This window comes from Armigeres subalbatus, chromosome 2 (assembly GCF_024139115.2).
Source record: "Armigeres subalbatus isolate Guangzhou_Male chromosome 2, GZ_Asu_2, whole genome shotgun sequence".
NCBI classification, from domain to species: Eukaryota; Metazoa; Arthropoda; class Insecta; order Diptera; family Culicidae; genus Armigeres; species Armigeres subalbatus.
In genome coordinates this window covers 92,455,453-92,474,545 of record NC_085140.1, presented here as the reverse complement: position 1 = coordinate 92,474,545, position 19,093 = coordinate 92,455,453, and the positions used below count along the sequence as shown (strand labels likewise).

The window sequence follows — 19,093 nt, the reverse complement described above, 5'->3', positions numbered from 1 at the left end:
TGGTAAATTTCATCTTCGCGGCGCTGTGGGTGATGTGAGTTCTGTTGTTTACTTTTCTGCCTCTCCGGGAATGTGAGGTTGATTTCAAAGCAGGAAGAAAATAAAAAAATGATATAAAAAAACATCACCTTCATCCAGTGCTGCCGAATATTTACAACCCTGGTGATAAGTAAGTAGTTAGCATAATAAATGGGAAGTGAGAGGTGAGAACTGAGAACCGAGGAGTGAAAAGTGGGTTGTGACTGGTGAGAAGTGAGATGTGAGAATTGAAAGTTGTGAAATTTATCCTTATTCTTTCCACTTTCCTTCATTCTCCTTTTGCTCTTTTTCTTTCTTCTTCTTTCTTCTTTCACCTATTTCCCTCTTTCTTCTTCTTTATTCTTTTTTTCTTACACTTTCTTCCTTTCTCCTTTCCCTTATTTCCTCTTCTTTTCCCCTCTACTTTCTCCCGTTTTCATCCTTCTTCTCCTTCTACTTCCTTATTCCTTCATTCTTCTTCATTTTCCGTTATTCCTTTGTCCCTTCTCTTTTCTCCTACTCATTTCTTCTTTCTCCTTTCTTTATTCTCACTCCAGCCTTCTTCCGGCCGGCTGAAAAACAATAAAGCCCCTGGGGTTGACCAACTACCAGGAGAGCTGTTCAAACATGGTTGTGAGGCACTGGCCAAAGCGCTGCACTGGGTAATTACCAAGATTTTGGAGGATGAAGTTTTGCCGCAGGAGTGGATGGAAGGTGTTGCGTGTCCCATCTACAAAAAGGGCGATAAGCTGGATTGTAGAAACTACCGCGCAATCTCATGGCTGAACGCCGCCTACAAGGTACTCTACAAAATTTTATGCCGTCGACTAGGACCAATTGCAAGGGAGTTCGTGGGGCAGTACCAGGCGGGTTTTATGGGCGAACGCTACACCACGGACCAGGTGATCGCCATTCGTCAAGTACTTCAGAAATGCCGCGAATACAACGTGCCCACACATCATCTATTCATCGACTTGAAAACCGCATATAATACAATCGATCGTGACCAGCTATGGCAGCTAATGCACGAACACGGATTTCCGGATAAACTGACACGGTTGAACAAGGCGACGATGGATCGGATGATGTGCGTAGGTCGAGTTTCAGGGGCATTCTCGAGTCCCTTCGAAGCGCATAGAGGGTTATAGAAATGTGATGGTCTTTCGTGTCTGCTATTCAACATCGCTTCGGAAGGGACAATACGAAGAGTAGGGATTAACACGAGTGGTACAATTTTCAATAAGTCCGTCCAGCTATTTGGCTTCGCCGACGACATAGACATTAGGGCACGCAACTTTAAGAAGATGGATGAAGCCGACATCCGACTGGAGAGGGAAGCTAAGCGGACCGGCCTAGCCATCAACACGTTGAAGACGAGGTACAGGATGGGAAGAGGTTCAAGAGAAGACAAAGTGAGCCACCCACCGCGAGTTTGCATCGGTGGTGACGAAATCGAGGTGGTAGAAGAATTTGTGTACTTGGGCTCACTGGTAACTGCCGGAAATGATACCAGCAGAGAAATTCGGAGACGAATAGTGGCTGGAAATCATACGACTTTGCAAGACGCTCTGATGGAATAGAGTTTGCCGCCGTACCAAACTGACAATCTACAAAACGCTTATTAGACCGATAGTCCTCTACGGACACGAGACCTGGACGATGCTCGTGGAGGACCAACGCGCACTTGGAGTTCTCGAAAGGAAAGTGCTGCGTACCATCTATGGTGGGGTGCAGATGGCGGATGGTACGTGGAGGAGGCGAATGAACCACGAGTTGCATGAGCTGCTGGGAGAACCATCCATCGTTCACACCGTGAAAATCGGACGACTGCGGTGGGTCGGGTACGTAGCCAGAATGTCGGACAGTAACCCGGTTAAAATGGTTCTCGACAACTCACTTCGAAAATCCCCATTTTCTCTTCACTTAATAAGGAAACAATTTGAACTATTCGGCATTCGGCCAAATGACCTTAAACCATATGTCTTCTTCTTCTTCTTCTTATTGGCATTACATCCATACACTGGGACAGAGCCGCCTTGCAGCTTAGTGTTCAAAGCACTACCACAGTTATTAATGCGAGGTTTCAAAGCCAAGTTACCCATTTTTGCATTCGTATATCATGAGGCTAACACGATGATACTTGTATGCCCAGGGATGTCGAGACAATTTCAAATCAACCGGCACCGGGAATCGAACCCAGCCACCCTCAGTATGGTCTTGCTTTGTAGCCGCGCGTCTTACCGCACGGCTAAGGATGGCCCCATACCATATGTCTATTTACATGTTATAAAAAGTACCGTTTTGACTCAAACCCCAAACAGACTAATATTCCGAACACCCGTCACATGAATCTGAAACATTTCGTTATTATTGCATGAATAAGCGAATTTTCTCGGCAGGCGTACAGATTTAATGTCATTATAGTTGCCTAACAATGAGATAACGTTGAATTTTCTGGATTTTGGTGCTTTTTGAATTTGAAACAGTGTTCGGGATTTTAGACAAGTTTTACTATGGGTGATCGACATTTAGGCCAAAGTTAGCCAAAATCAAATTACCGCGCTTTGACAGGACGGTCTTGAAACCTTGTTTCTTAGAAGGAAGTGGGGAATTCAGAGACTCTCCATTCCTATTGTTTTAATTAATGCTCATAGCTGAGCGTGAAGACGTGACCTTATAAGAGGTTTTTTTTTCCAGAACGGTGTCCCTGCAGGATAACCACCGCTTGTCGGAATTTTACTTTCGCAAACGGGTCCAACGTAAAACGAAAGCACGGGTCCAAGTAAAGATCGTAACGGGATCAGTAGGTACAAATAGCGCTGACAAGCATTGTTGAAATTAAAATAGCTTCGGGTAGCATTAAAAACTTCCTTCAGCAAAGAGAAAATAGAACCGGGCAGCACGAAAGCACAATGCGGTCTGACTTTCCATTTCTTATTTCTTTTTACTCACTCCTCATTCCTCACTTCTCTCTGCTAACTACTCACACCTAAATCTTATCCCATTTCTCCCTGTCCACGTCTTTCATGCTCATTTACCACTTCTTATTTCTCACTTCTTATTTTATAATTCTCGTTTCTCACTTCTTACTGCGTATTTCTTATTTTTTACTTCTCACTTTAAGACTTATATTTCTCACTTCTACTTATAACTTCTCTTCTTATTTCTTCTCTTCTAATACTTCTTTTGTCAAACTTCTTACTTCACACATCTCACATCTAGCTTATTATTTTTTTGAATTAATTTATTTTTTTTGTTTTTTCAAGGAGTAATGCATTATACACTGACCCAGCGCACGCATAGTAGTTGACAAGCTACAGCAGTGTACCGGAATGTGGGACTCTCGGTAACTGCCTGGGCCTACAGATACTACGGTAAGACACTCTTACCTCAGCATGTGCACGCAGAAAAACTACGTTTAAAACAAACATATTCTAGGTAAATCCAAACATAAATTCAGTTTGTTCTGGCATCAAAAATAAATATGTTTGAATCCAACATATTGTTGCATTTGAAGCGAACGAAAACTTTTTTTGAATCAAATGTGCGTTTCACGTTGTTTCAACCAGCTAAGTGTTTGAAACAAACACGGATATTACTGTTTTGGTTCGACCACTGATAATATTGTCTTATCAATTCTACCAACTTTCATATTCTAGTAGCATTTGACTACCAGATTTCACAATTCCAAACGTTCATATTTCATTTACAGTCATACCTCGATATAACGTTACTCAATTTTTATTTTCGTTACGTTATATCGATGTTACGTTATATCGAAGCAAATTTTTTTTTAAAATCTTTTTTTATAAAAGTATTTTAAGGTTGTTATACAACAAAGCCGCAAATCGGCCATCTTGGAAACCACGTGCTTTTCCTAGTGATTTTTCAAGATCACGAATTAAGAGAACCACAACGTCCATGGGTATGAAACATCCGTAGATCGTTTGCATACTTATTAGACCTCTTCATGTTTTCAAAAAGTATCAAAAATTCAACCGGTCAGCCCAGAATCACAATTCTTATGCTAAAATAAGTCTCCTGTCAAATTTTCAGCTGATTCGGATAAAATTTCGAGGTGGCTCAAATCAATTTAGTGTTTTTGGGCTATTTTCAATTTTGGAAAAAAATCTAACAAGAGATATAAACGTCGAAAACTATCGCAACAACCTCTATACGAAAGCTTTGGGTGTGCTCTACAAGTTTTGTGAACATTGCGATTCGTTCCGTTCACGTTTTGTCCATGTTAAAGTGATTTTCAAGCTTTTAAGTGCATAAAAATACTGTTTCACCCAAAAGTTGTTGTTTTACAAAATTCTTGAATTTATGACAAATTATTGCTAATTTATTATATTATTATTCCTCTTTTTTCTCTGGAAATTTAAGTTATATAGTTGCCCATGTAGGATTTACCGTTTAATTCTTAAAAATCAGAAGCTGAACATTTGTCATAAATTTGCACGTTAGGATTTCTTCAAGCAAGTTGTTCGAACAAAACATAAATTAAATCATATGATATTTGATGCTTACAACAAACGACTTCCAAATTTTGTTAATTCCATCATATGTCTGCATGCTTTTAACATTGAGTGCATCGTAGTTACAAGTGAAATCGAAGCTTAACTTGCTTGAAGAAATCTCAGCGTGCAAATTTATGACAAATGTTCAGCTTCTGATTTTTAAGAATTTAACGGTAAATCGCACATGGGCAATTATATTACTCAAATTTTCTTAGCTTAGCTTAGCTTAGACTGACTGTACATATCAATGGTTGCTACTCCGTGATTGATCAGAACTGGTGCAAATTGCACTACGATCCAAGTGAATAGTGGTTGGGATTTACCAAATATTCTCGAAGTGCACGTTTCAGCAGCTCGCAAATGTTGATCAATAACGGCGCCGGCCAAGTCCTTACAGTCAGTTGGGAAAGGAGAGGAATGTGAGTGTGTGGTAATTGTTGCTACTAGAGACCGAGAATACCTCTGCATCTCCACATTTACCACGGGAAGGAAGTAGTGTTAGTTGGGTGGGGTTATCAGTAACATAGATCGGGATTCACCATGGAAAGTGATGTGACCTATGAAACTTCTACACAGCAGTATTAGCATTTTCTTAATTTGTTCAATTGTTCATTCTTCGCGAGAATAAACAATCAATCGCTCAAAGTGAGCGATTGTTCATTTGAATTTCGGATTAGGCGCCCGCGTTATCATTTCATTAACGTAAGAAAAGTAAAAAAGAAACGGGATTTAAATTGAAAATAATTGATAGTAATCGGAAAGCTAATGTTATTCAGCAACCCTTATTTTATCTCTATTTGACGTTAAGTAAGAATCGAATGTAAATTTACGTTCATTTTACATGTCGTTTATTTTGCATTACTTTCGCGCGCGTGTGTGTGTCACTTGCCATGACCAGTATACCGTAATCAGGATCTTACTGGTATTAATCCTGATGTGCCGGTTGGCACTCTTGTTGGGCTTGTGCGCTTTGAGCGGCACACGGTCGCTTCCCAGTCTACATAAAATCGCACATGGTGCAATACAAGATGCTAAATTGGAGACGATATACATACATGTTGTGTGGAAAAGTACCTCTATCGCCTGCACTTCAGCATCCTACTCGACACCATATACGTTCATGTGTTGACTGGGTTTGATAGGGCCTGCTTATGGACACATGCAGCTTTTTGTAGAGGTTTAACAGAGCCCACTGTCAAACCCCACCACATCCTAGGCAGGCCCCCTAACTCGCAGTGCCCATGGGGAGGGGTCGTCAAGCCCTTGGACATAGTCCCTGCTGCCCCTACTAATAATGGTAGTTGTGTAGAGCTAAAAACAGAAAAAAAAATCATTATTTTCTGTAGTATTGATAAAAAATACTGAAAACTGAATAATTAAGGGCTTCAACACGAACATACATTCGTATGTGATTTCACAAGAAAATAGTAAATGACCAAAACAGCGTAAAAATACTACGTAAATTTCATTAGAGTAAATGAAACCGCTAAATAAGTGCTCTTCGCTATTATTAAAGAGCAAAATTTTCACATTCGAATATAGCATGACCGAATTGGGTACTGAAAGGTTAACTTTATCGTATACTACTAGCAGACCCGCCTAAAATTGATTTATTCTCTGATTAGTTTCCGCTTTATGCAGAAGCTTATGCTTCATTTGTATGTGAGCCCCCCTTTCCAGAAGGAGAAGGGGGTTCGAGCCACCACAGAAACATATCTTCCCTTCCAAAACCTCCACATGCCAGATTTTGCTCCATTTGCTTGATCAATTCTCGAGTTATGAAGAAATTGGTGTTTCATTTGTATGGAAGCCCCCTTCTCAAAGAGGAGAGGGGTCTCAAACCATCTTAAGATTCCCGGCCCCACAAATCGCTGCATGCAAGTTTTCTCGCGGATCGCTTTAGTTGTTTCCGAATCTATAAGGGTCAGGCAGACATAAATTCATTTTTATGTATACAGATTTTCCATTCATTGGAAAAACACAAGAACATTAATCAACTTATCAACTTGATTTGGTTTCAAAAATTTGTATACGGTTTCTAGAGATATCAAAGTTTTTTGTGTGTTTTCTCAAAGTTCCGCGTTCTTTTGCAATCATTTTGTTTTGTTTACCAACGTGTCTTTTTCTACTTACTTTTTCGTCGGTTTATTTGATCATAAATATCGTACGCATAAATACTACTGATCAGGACCTACAGCTTTCAGCCGAAGGCAGACGTGTTCAGACATTTTTCTTTAAAAAAATGCCAGCTTTGTCGGATGGGAACGACCCCAGGCCTACTAAGATGAGAAGCCAACATAGCTACCACTCGATCACCGGATTTTTATGTGTTTCACTTTTACGCAATCAAAAACTACGGAAAGGATGATCAACACCTTTTGAATCGATATTCATCCACCGTGGACAAATTTCGAATCAAAGGATCAAAATCCGTGTAGCTATTTTTTGATTAAACTTTCAAATTAAAGCAGATCGATTCACTAGACTATCACTGTAAATAGTTCTATACGAACCTCCAGAAGCCCTAGAATTCCTTACCGCTGAATTTACTAGTAGAATAATGGTCAAGCCGATCTGAAACTAAACGTTTGCTGGGTGGCGATTTGTTTTTTATTGGTGGTATTTCAATTTCAAAACTCACTTCCTATTTAAATGGCAAAATACGCATACCCATGATTGCTGGTCAATTAAGCTATGATTTACTTCTGCCTTTCTTGACATTAGTTTGATGCCATGCTACTATGCTCAATAAGATCGATATTATAGATAGTTGAATCTTTAGATGAGCGAGATATGACATCACACCCCTAATATTTTGTTGTTTTTTTGACGACAAAAGGTTTATCTCCGTTCAACTCAGGATTTTTACGCTGTTGGAATTTAGTGTTGAACTTAATTTTAAAATCAAAAAAACACTTTAATAAAGAATTAAAAAAAAAAAAGCTGTTGGAATTCATTAATTTCTCGGTGACCCTGAACTTTCACTGCTTATTAAATAACACCTGAATTTTCTTTGATTGTTTGTGAATTTATTCGTGGAGTTAACTCTAGACCAACATTTGAAAAGGGCGTAACAGCCAAATTCATTCCTTTTGATTCCTCGCCTACATATATAGCTATATATGTAAACGAAGAATCAGAAGGAATAATTTTTGGCTGATACGCTCTTTTCAAATGTTAGTCTAGAACTATTTTTTTCATTAACGCTATAGGTCCTAATGGACTAAAACCACACCACAGAGAAACAGACGTCTCACTCTACACATGTTCCATCGTTCATCTTTTTAACGGTGGATTCATTTTTTTTGTAGGTGGTCGATCGGCCACCGATGGCGCTTCCATCGGTTTTACTTGTGTTTGACGTTTGCTCACTACCGCCACCTAGTTGCCGCTTGTCCACCTACAGTGCATTTAGAATTGGGCGGTACTGTTTTCGTGACGATGATTTTGATTGCATTTTGTTCTAAGTGAGACGTCTGTTTCTCTGTGACCACACCATGCGAAAAAAAACCCAAGTGTTTTCCAATAACTATTATAATCGACATTTTATCATTTTATTCAGCATCTACTGTTTAAATTGACGAAGTTTCAAACAGCAAAATGGTTACAACCAAGCTTGTCTCTAGAGAACCTGCTGTTTGAAATCATGATTCTAAAGATTTCTTGACTGCAGTATTCGACATGTTAACCATGACCATGCACTTCTTAATATGGAATTAGGTTCAGGTTTACCATAATACAAGTTCCATGCAAATGCTTGCACAATTGTTCATTTATTCAATAAAACGTATGAAATGAAATTGCCTTAAAAAGTTTTGTCACAAGTGTGGGGTTTGAGTAAGTCACCATCAGCGTGCGATTATACATTAACACCTCAGCGTGTCGATCAGTGCGCAGCAAGCCATGACTCGCCCTCTTCTGGTCAGACCTGCGTGGCGTGCACACGCACCCACGGAGAGCTGCTGTCATAACAGTTCGCTCCGGCCATTTGGGGCCACACATTTTGGCGATCCTGCCAGGTTATTTGTTGGACCCTGACGCTTATTTCAAAAGGTGAGTTGAATTCAATTTGTTTATGTGATAATGTGTTGAAATATTTGATGATTTAAAAAAAAAAACACAATACAATGGGTTTGTATTGCTACAAAGCGCGTCTGGAAGAGCGCTGCAAAATGGATTGTGATTTGTACAATCACAAAGCGTGTCTGGACGACCGCTGGAAAATGGATTGTGGTTTGGAAAATCACAAAGCGCGTCTGGAAGACCGCTGGAAAATGGATTGTGGTTTGGAAAATCACAAAGCGTGTCTGGAAGACCGCTGGAAAATGGATTGTGGTCTGGAAAATAACAAAGCGCGTCTAGAAGACCGCTGGAAAATGGATTGTGGTTTAGAAAATCACAAAGTGTGTCTGGAAAACCGCTGGAAAATGGATTGTGGTTTGGAAAATCACAAAGCGCGTCTGGAAGACCGCTGGAAAATGGATTGTGGTTTAGAAAATCACAGAGCGTGTCTGGAAGACCGCTGGAAAATGGATTGTGGTTTAGAATATCACAAAGCGCGTCTGGCAGACCGCTGTAAAATGGATTGTGATAGAAAATCACAAAGCGCGGGAGATCGCTGGAAAATGGTTTGTGGTTTGCAATACTACAAGGCGCGTCTAGGAGACTGCCGAGAAAAGGGTTGAAAATCTAGAAAATTCAAAGGTGGGTCATGGAAGCATTAATTTTGTTTGAAATGTACAACTTGGTGACTTTAGTGTACATGAGACTACCAGTTTAGCTAGTTCTAACGAATTCGGAGAGATTTGGAGATCTATCGTTCGTATGCTACAAAGTTTTTTGGAAGGCTTAATATATTATCTCGAAGTTTATTTTGGAGTTTACTGGCTTAGTAGTCGTAGCGGGATTACCCGTTGGATGAGATTCCAACATTCACGAAGCTTATGAATTGTTTCATATCCCATCATTATATTACTTTGAATTGATTGGAAATTATTTGAAACTCGAATTGATTTAGATAAGATTTGGATTAGAATTTGGGCAATTATATTACTCAAATTTTCAGGGAAAAAGAGGAATAATAATATAATAAATTAACAATTATTTGTCATAAACTCAAGAATTTTGTAGAACAACGACTTGTGGGGGAAACAGTATTTTTATGCACTTAAAAGCTTGAAAAATCACTTTAACATGGACAAAACGTGAACGGAACGAATCGCAATGTTCACAAGACTTGTAGAGCACACCAAAAGCTTCCGTATAGAAGTTGTTGCGATAGTTTTCGACGTTTATATCTCTTGTTAGATTTTTTCCAAAATTGAAAATAGCCCAAAAACACTAAATCGACTTAAGCCACCTCAAAATTTTATCCGAATTAGCTGAAAATTTGACAGGAGACTTATTTTAGCATAAGAATTGTGATTCTGGGCTGACCAGTTGAATTTTTGATACTTTTTGAAAAACATGAAGAGGTCTAATACTTATGCTAACAATCGATTTTAATTTCAGCATTGTACGAAAATTATTACGCTAGATATGAACTTTTGATAATAGAAGTAGAAAACCGTGTGGTGAATGAATCGTTTGCTTTGAGCGTGCTTACAGCGGCACACTAGGAGTTAACTTTCTGAAGTCAGTATGGCGAAAGGCATCTAAGGTTCGATTTCTCAAAATTAAGCACTTTAATCGAAAAAATATTTGGTATGCGTAGTAGCGGACACCATCCCTCATAACCGGTACCAAATAGTTTTTCATGAAAAGTTCCTAATTTTGAGAAAACCAGCGTTAGATGTCTTTCGCCATACAAATTTCTGGCGGTTAACTCTTGCTGGCTATTTTTTGCATATACTATAGCGCCTGGATGTGACTGCGGCGAGTAGAAAATCAGCCACTGCCAATAATTCATTTAAAATTCACCACATGGCTTGATTGTATAATGGTATAATCACCTTAATCTAAAATCAATGTTATTCATCCACCAGGGTGTTCCAACTTTTCTTATTTAACTTTTTTTTTGATATTTTTTTTTTGTTTTTTGTTTCTTATTTGCTTATCTATTTTTATCATTTCTGTTTTCATTTTTACTTTTTATCTTAGAATATTACTTCAATCAGCATTCGTTTAATAATTTATAAATAAGAATAAACCTAAATAAATTTAATATTATTCTAGATTACCATTCTTTATTCATGAAAGTAGAACTCAAGTTCATAACAATTCTCAAACCAGTTCGAAATAGCAAAACAACATTTCTGCACTGAAGCCTTTTTAGTGTTTTTTTTAATTACAATATCCATGATATTAGTAAGCATCTGACGCAGCGAGAACTGATTAGTCAGTGGCCAATTGTTCTATTTCGAGTATCTGATTACCATAATGAACCCATTGAGGGCTGCTTGTTCCAACTCGTTTACATATTCGTTATCATTTCCAAAACTCGCAGATTATGACATGACATGCTTCTTCTTGCGTTGACATTGACTGCCTTGTGTTGTCACCGGCATAGTGTCGGTATGCTACCTTCTCATGAATGCTTCTCAGTGTGCCTCTTAAGACTGACAGTGGTACATCATCCTTATTCTCGACTTTATGGAGCATTGTAAAGAATATTGTAAGATTTGCGAATCGAGTCTGCTGGAACTACCTCCCACGCTTTGGAGACCAAAAGATCTTCTATGATGATGGTCTATGGTAGATTGGTTAGAGGAGGTCCCACGAACTCGAAAATAGACGAAGCCACTCTGATCAATCTCTAAAAACGTGCTGACCAACCATGTAGAGCACCCAAAAGGTGACGTGGTAATGAAAATAATATCTAGTAGGGAGGCGAAACGTGAGAAACGCCTCCTTACTGATTAGAAGAAGTTGGTGGTGCGACTCTTAAAGTGAGTAAGATTGTGCAGGATGCCGCCCCAAAACGTTAAGTGTAGTACTCCCACCGGCTGAATTTCATCGGTAGGACAACCGTCCGTGGTGGAAAATTGCCATCCCTAAAAAGCCGAAAATGAAAACGAAGTGAGTCGTAAAACAAACGGCAGAGGAGGTAGCTGCGGCAAAAAAAGAGGTGCTTGTAGAAGTATGATGTTATGACGGAGCTACACGGATGTCCCAAAGGCCATGAGAGGAGAGCAAATACTCTATGGTCAAGTAGAAGATGTCAACTGCATACATAGGATGCAGAAGGGCGAGATGATTTTTGGAATCCTGCACAGAAGAGCTCGGCGTACAAAAACTTGACTGTAGATGGGATTCATGTCGGAGCCCAGTCGAAGTCATCCAATGTAAGGGTTTGGATGAAATGTCTAAAGCCGGTGAGCTGGTTGATACATTGAAAGATCAGTGGAGAGTTGAGATCCTATTCGTTTACGAAAGAGCTATGCGGGCACGCAGGTGATGAGCCTATATGTGTGCCCGCCAGGTACGTCTGGCGGCAGCCAAGAAGTTGCTTGATAAGACCAAGTTGAAGGTAGGATTAATGGTATGTTACGTGATCATACACCAACCACTTGTGGTCTGTCTGTGGTCTGTGGTCTGCTATGCTCATAAGTCATTTCAGAACTGAACTTCGGCAGGAAATTTCGTTTAGTACTGATTCTCAGCAAAAAATTTACATTATCTCAGCAACCGGCACTTTTAATGAGATCTCAGCAAAAATCATGTTTACTGAAATTCGGTGGTGCCCACCTAGGGAAATTCGTGGAACTGAAAATTTCTCAACTTCATCGGAAGCACACGCATACTCGGTGATGTGTTCAAGGACCGTGGATTCGTAGCGCTTTAGGAGGTTTGTTGGAAGAGATCAATGGTGCGTTTAGAGGCAATCATACCATCTATCAGAGAAGCGGCAACACACACGAGCTTTGAACAGCTTGAGTAGTGATGACCGATATGCAAAGGCGCGTAATCGGGTGATGGCTGATTCGTGGGAGAATGCGCAGGTTGAGGATCCCGGAGGAACTGATGATGATAAGGACGCATTCTACACGCAGCTGGAACGTGAGTACGACAGTTGCCCAAGCAACGACGTCAAAATCATCATAGGAGATTTGAACGCTCAGGTTGACCAAGAGGATAAGTTTAGACCGACTTTTGGAAAGTTCAGTGCCCACCAGCTGACGAACAAAAACGGTCAACACAGCCTTCCATATCGGTACACCTGGATATCACCACAGCAGACAGAATCACAAATCAATCGTACTGATTGATGGATGGCACTTCTCCGACATTATCGACGTTAGGACATATCGTGGCGCCTACATCGACTCTGATCATTATCGGGTGATGGTTTAACTGCCCCTAAACCTATCCGTCATCAACAATATTTGGTACCGATGACCGCCGCGATACGACCTAGAGCGACTAAAGGAACCTGATGTCACCACTGCATACGTACAGTATCTCGAGGCAGAGTTGCTGGAGAGGGTGACCTCTATGGGGCCCCTCTTGAGGCCTGCTGGAATACGGTTAAAGCAGCCTGGAAGAAGCCGAGTGCGAGGAGATGAAAAAGTTGTGCCGTCCTCAAGAAACACGCAGGCTCTATCAGAAGCTCAACGCATCCCGCAAAGGCGTCGTGCCGCGAGTCGAGGGATACAGGGATAAGGATGGAAGCATCTTGACGGACGAACGTGTGGTGATCGAAAAATGGAAGCAGTACTACGAGGAACAATTGAATGGTCCTGAGAGTACAGGCACTGAAAGTCAAGGCAGCGGAGGAGATGACTCCACGGACGATGGAGGCCAGCCAGCCTTGAGGGAAGTTAGGGATGCCCTCCAACACCTAAAAGCCAATAAACCAGCTGGTAAGGATGGTATCGGAGCTGAGGTCATCGAGATGGGTCCGGATGGATCAAGCTGGCTCCGTTGATGGCCAAACGACAACGGATCAGATCTTTACTTTATGGAAAATCTTCCAAAAACGCCGTGAATACTAGGTCCCAACGCACCATCTGTATATCGATTATAAGGCAACATACGACAGTATAGCCTGCGTAGAGCTATGAAATATTATGGACGAGAACATCTTCTCTGGGAAGCTTACCAGACCAATTAAAACAATGGTGAATGGGGGGCAAAGCTGTGGGAAGATTTCGGGCGAAAACTCCAGGCAAGGTGATGGACTTTCGTGCCTGTGGATCAACATTACACTAGAAGGTGACATGCGGAGAGCCGGGTGTAACAGCCGGGGTACGATTTTCAAAAGATCCAATTAATTTATTTGTTTCGCGGATGACATGGACACTATCGGCCGATAAATTGCAAAGGTGGCAGAACTGTACACGCCCTGAAACGTGAAGTAACAATAGTTGCTCTGGTGGTGAATGGGCGAAACTGACCGCGACAGGGTCCGCCTGGGAAGAAATGTTACGATAGACGGGGACACTTTCGAGGTGGTCGATGAATTCGTCTACCTTGGATCCTTGCTAACGGCTGAAAATAATGTTGGTAGTGAAATACAAAGGCGCATCGTCTGTGGATGTAGGGCCTACTACAAACTCTAGAAGAAACTGCGGTCAAAAAAAATTCACACCCGCACCAAATGTATCATGTACAAAACGCTCATAAGACCGGTAGCCCTTTACGGACATGAAACTTGGACCATGCTCGAGGAAGAATTGTAAGCACTCGGAGTATTCAAGAGACAGCTGCTTAGGACCATCTTTGGCGGTGTGCAAGAAGACGGTGTATGGCGGGGAAGGATGAACCATGAGTATGCCCAGCTCTACGACGAATCTAGTATTCAGAAGGTAGCTAAAGCCGGAAGAGTACGATAGGCAGGACATATTGCAAGAATGCCTGATAGCAACCCTGCAAAGATGGTGTTCGCCCCAGATCCGGCAAGTACAAGCAGTCGTTGCGAGCACAGCAAGCGAGGTGGGCTGACCAGTAGGGTGTTTCAAAAAATCGATTTTGCTCCACACTGCTCATCTGATTCTTTACCATGTGCTGAGTGTCCTCTGAAAAGTTGAGCTCATTTGGATTAAAACTGATTTAGCACAAGCCGTTTCAAGTTTGCATGCAAATTAGTATGAGGAAATTTATTTTTTCATTATACTGTTAATGACGCTTCCCCATCAAGCGCAGGTTAAAAGAAAACCTACATAGCTAAAAGAAAAACTCAACAGCTTTCACTCAGTGAAAACCGCATCTTAATTAATCGTTCCAATAATTAGAAATCGAATTTAATCTATACCGTGGTTTTCTGGAGCTAATTGCGTAACTCATCAACAGGCAACATTGCTGCTCGTGGCGCTAAAGATAGCACACACAAATTAAGGCTACTATGTTGCACTGCACATTTCAGTGATGCCCTCAGAAAAGTTTAACGATCATGACTAAAGATTCGCAACCTGTCCTAAAATCGATTATTAATCATTGGGGCGATTAATCAACATGCGGTTTTCGTTGGGTGAAAGCTGTTGAGTATTCTTTTTAGCTATGTAGGTTTTCTTTTAACCTGCGCTTAATGGGGAAACGTCATTAACAGTATAATGAAAAAATAAATTTCCCCATACTAATTTGCATGCAAACTTGAAACGGCTTGTGCTAAATCAGTTTTAATCCAAATGAGCTCAAGTTTTCAGAGGACACTCAGAACATGGTAAAGAATCAGATGAGCACTGTGGAGCTAAATCGATTTTTTGAACCACCCTACTGACCAGGTACAGAACGACTTAGCGAGCGAGGGGTGCATTCGAGGCTGGAGATATGCGGCCTCGAACCGTGTATTGAAGCGTCAAATTGCTGATTAAGTGTTTTCTGTTAAGATGTAAACTAAATGAATGAAAATGAATGAACCCAGACAGCCTCATAGAGAGGATATGTCGGAACGTGAACATTTGGAATGTAACGTCACGTCTCAAAATCTTAGATTCTTCCCTCCACCCTATGTCTGTTGAGGATGGTCCTATAGTGGCCTAGAATTGAAAACATATTTTTATACTCAATGAATCACGTTTATAATGTAAACTGTTAAAAATGGGAGCAAAAAAAAAAGTTACGTTATATCGAGGCAAAAATTACGTTATATCGAGGTTACGTTTTATCGAGGTATTACTGTACTTACCTTTCTGTACCTGAAAAACATCCTTATCATCAATTTGGAAGCAAGAAAACATATGCTTCTACTCCTCTGCTGACTTCCGATCGGATCCGACCCGAACTCGAGTTTTTATTTACTTTTGCAAGAGCGAGCAAGGGGCTGCCCACTAGTGTATGAATAAAACAAACAGAGATTTAATTTGTTTTAAGAATAAATATGTTTGATTCAAACATATTACCATTTTGGAAATAAACATGTATATTTTTGGAGCAAATGGATGAAATTTGTATCCGTGTACTTAGTATACAACAAAGGCAAAACGCGTAAATCCCAAAATTCGCATAAAAAAGGACCCCAGTGTACATGGTCGGATCCTGACAGAAGAGCTTCCAGAATATTTGATCGAAGGATGCTGCGGGTCATACTCGGTTGGGAACAGGAGAATGGCATCTGGCGGCGATGATTGAATCACGAGTTTTACCAGATATTCAACACGGCACACTACGGTAGGCTGGATACGATAATAGTATGTTGGAAGAACATTAAGCGAAGGTAACATTCGGCTGTGATCCGGAAAAGGCTGTAGGTTTCGTGGTAGCCTGTATACACGATATAAATTTCTTTTGTTAGCCTTTCGTGGAATGGCGTTGTGAAATATCATTTTGTTTCCTCTCCAACTGCTGTTCCTATTTATTCACCAGCATTCGATACTGCATTAGGTTTGACCACTGCTCCTGCCACTGCGACCAGTTGTTTAGATCTATTGCAGCGTTACCCGTTTCATTAGTGTATAAGTGCATAGGCTAGATGTTCCAGTTGTGGCTATAGCACCAGTTGTCGCACTAGTGCTTTATATGCCAAATAGCCAATCAAATCACCGCAAACCAAGTTCATATCGATATATTCATTTGATGCAATAACACCTTTTATTTCCTCCATAACAAGCAAAGCATAATTGTAAGATTTGATTTTGCCTAATTTTTGACGTCCTTTGCACCAGTTGTCGCACTAGTAGTCCCAATTTGGCTAGTCCCATAAGGAAACAATGGGATTTCTCAAATAAGGAACCAAAATTAAGAATATTGCCACAACTGGTGCATGCGTTCCTATTATGGATTAATCAATTTTGATGATAATGACAAATTTTATTGAGGTTTTCACAGCTGCTCTAAGGAGCAGAAAGTAAAACCTTTCGCTTGATATATAAAGTCCACCCACATGCTTTTTACTTATTTTTTTAAAATAGTTGTTCTAATGTATGGCGACAGTTGGTACACCCACCCTATCGAATTACTCCATTACTAGGTTAAAAGACTATTATTCTTCCATTTACTTCCACTATTCACTTTTTATGTATCATATTTTTATGTTGTTACATAAAAAGTGAATAGTGGAAGTAAATGGAAGAATAATAGTCTTTTAACCTTGTAGCTTTTCCCTTAAGACGCTCTAAAATAATTAATCAAAATAATTAATCACTCCATTACTATTCAGAAGCAATAGTGCTGTCCAATGAGCCGCTCGAAGTAGCTCGAAGTTGTTCCCGTCCTGCTCGTTCTTTTTTGTCAACAAATGGGCATGAGCAGGACAGGGAGAAACTTCGAGCTACTTCAAGCTCTCATTGGACAGCACTAATGCAGTATCGGATTCAATACAGTTCTTGTTTTGTATTCTTCAGAGCATCATGAGAAGGTCCCGCTGTTTGGACCCTTCCCAGAGAGCAATCTCATTGAAGGCACGACCCTTATCAATTGGAAATCAATCCTTGACATTGTAATTCCTACATGGTTCAATTCAACCAGAGGAAATATTCTAACTGCCAGAGGCAATTGAAATGTATTAATAATAACTAAAAATGTAACATAGCAAATAAGGATGATAGTGTTAAGAAAACACGGAACACCTAGTCTACGAGATGAATGCATGTATTAGATAATTAGCAAATAAAATTAGTTAAAAAAAAAAAAAAATCCTTTCTTGAGTAAACTGAACAGTAATTTTGTTATTTGGCCATGCATCGGAGCCAGCCACATCCTTGTCTTGCTTCTAGAATATCACTAGTAAAGCTTCAAACCCGGGATTTAGCTCTGTCTATAAGACCATTTCAAGCTAGAGATTTTGTTCAGTAATAAGAACTTCCGTGTGTTCCTCTCACTACCATTGTTCACCAGTTCGCATTTAAATCCCAAACTCGATTTTTACAGCAGTCAGTCAGTCAGTTTAGCCTAGGACCGGGTACCGAGGTTTTTTAGAGGTTTGGTCCGATCTAGGATATTTTCGGGTTGGAAATTTTCTCAACTTCCCATAAAAGTATCACCATATTAGCCTCATGATATACGAATGCAAAAATGGCAGCTTGGCTAAGAAATCTCGTAGTTAATAACTGCGGAGGTGCTGAATGAACACTAAGCTGCGAGGCGGCAACGTCCGAGTGGGAGATATAATGCCAATAAGAAGAAGAAGCTTCTCTGAAAAAAATCCTGACCAGAATCATCAACGAATATGAAAAACTATGAATAATTTCGTAGCGCAAAGGCAATGGTGATAAAATGGATCACATATCAAAAACAGTGCGCTCCAATTGCGTTCAGAAATCTCAATAAGTTTGAATTGATGAAACATATTGATACTTACTTATTCTGATCTATACGATGGAAATGTCCTTAATTGCACCAATTATCATTGAACTTGTGTCACTATCACATTTATAAGACTGGTTTGGTACAATCATCCTTTTAGTAACGGAAATTCACACAGGTTACAATTCTGTGTGTGCTTGTACATTCGACAGCAATTTCTTAAAAAAAAAAACTTTGATAAGCCTTCCAGTGATTTCGCCTTTCACTCTTTTACACTTATGCTAACTACACCTTCAACACATATGCTCCCATATCGCACAACTTCCCTTCTAGCATTCGATTTCAAACAAAACACATAAAACACCTGAAGGTGAAATTCCTGCCTTCAACTAATCCACAGAGTCCTTCGCAGTTTGCACATAATTTCTTCCTCACTCATCACAGCGCCAATTTTGTTCGCCAATCGCGCCAACTCACGCCGACGAGATGGAAAAATAAATCGCTCCGATCGCTTCCACGGTTCCCCACAAACTGACTACGCGGGCGAACGGATCGGCTGATATTTGTTGCCAAACGCTACCGGCGCGCGGCCGTCGTTCTTTCGTCTGTTTTCCAATGCATGTTTTCCGCGCTGATAATGCGAACCAACTATTATACCTATACGACCAGACACAACATCCACCGAGTCACCCACCCAATTCCGATGCTCAATACTGCCTCACTCTCCGAGTAGTGCAACTGTTGGCCTTAATCAGGGTTTCCCTTTCCTGTTTCCCCTTTTCAACTTCCTTTTAGCTGGGCGAAGCACCTGTTCTAGTTTGTCTCTCCCGTCGTGCGCGCGAAAATCCACACTCCTCGAACCCCCGATTTACCAAGTTTTATGAACTCAATCGTAACAGCCACTTCACCGGGTGGCACACCACCGTGGAGGGACG

At 40.5% G+C, this 19,093-nt stretch overlaps 1 protein-coding gene across 1 annotated transcript in view; it reads right to left on the bottom strand.

Annotated features, from left to right (window-relative positions):
* Window positions 1-18,656, bottom strand: part of LOC134209981 (uncharacterized) — a 209,805-nt gene extending 191,149 nt beyond the window's left edge. Inside the window, exon 1 of the mRNA XM_062686000.1 lies at window positions 18,214-18,656. The gene's annotated coding sequence lies outside the window, so the exon portion shown is untranslated. The remainder of the gene's footprint in view (window positions 1-18,213) is intronic.
* Between the last annotated feature and the right edge of the window lie 437 nt (window positions 18,657-19,093).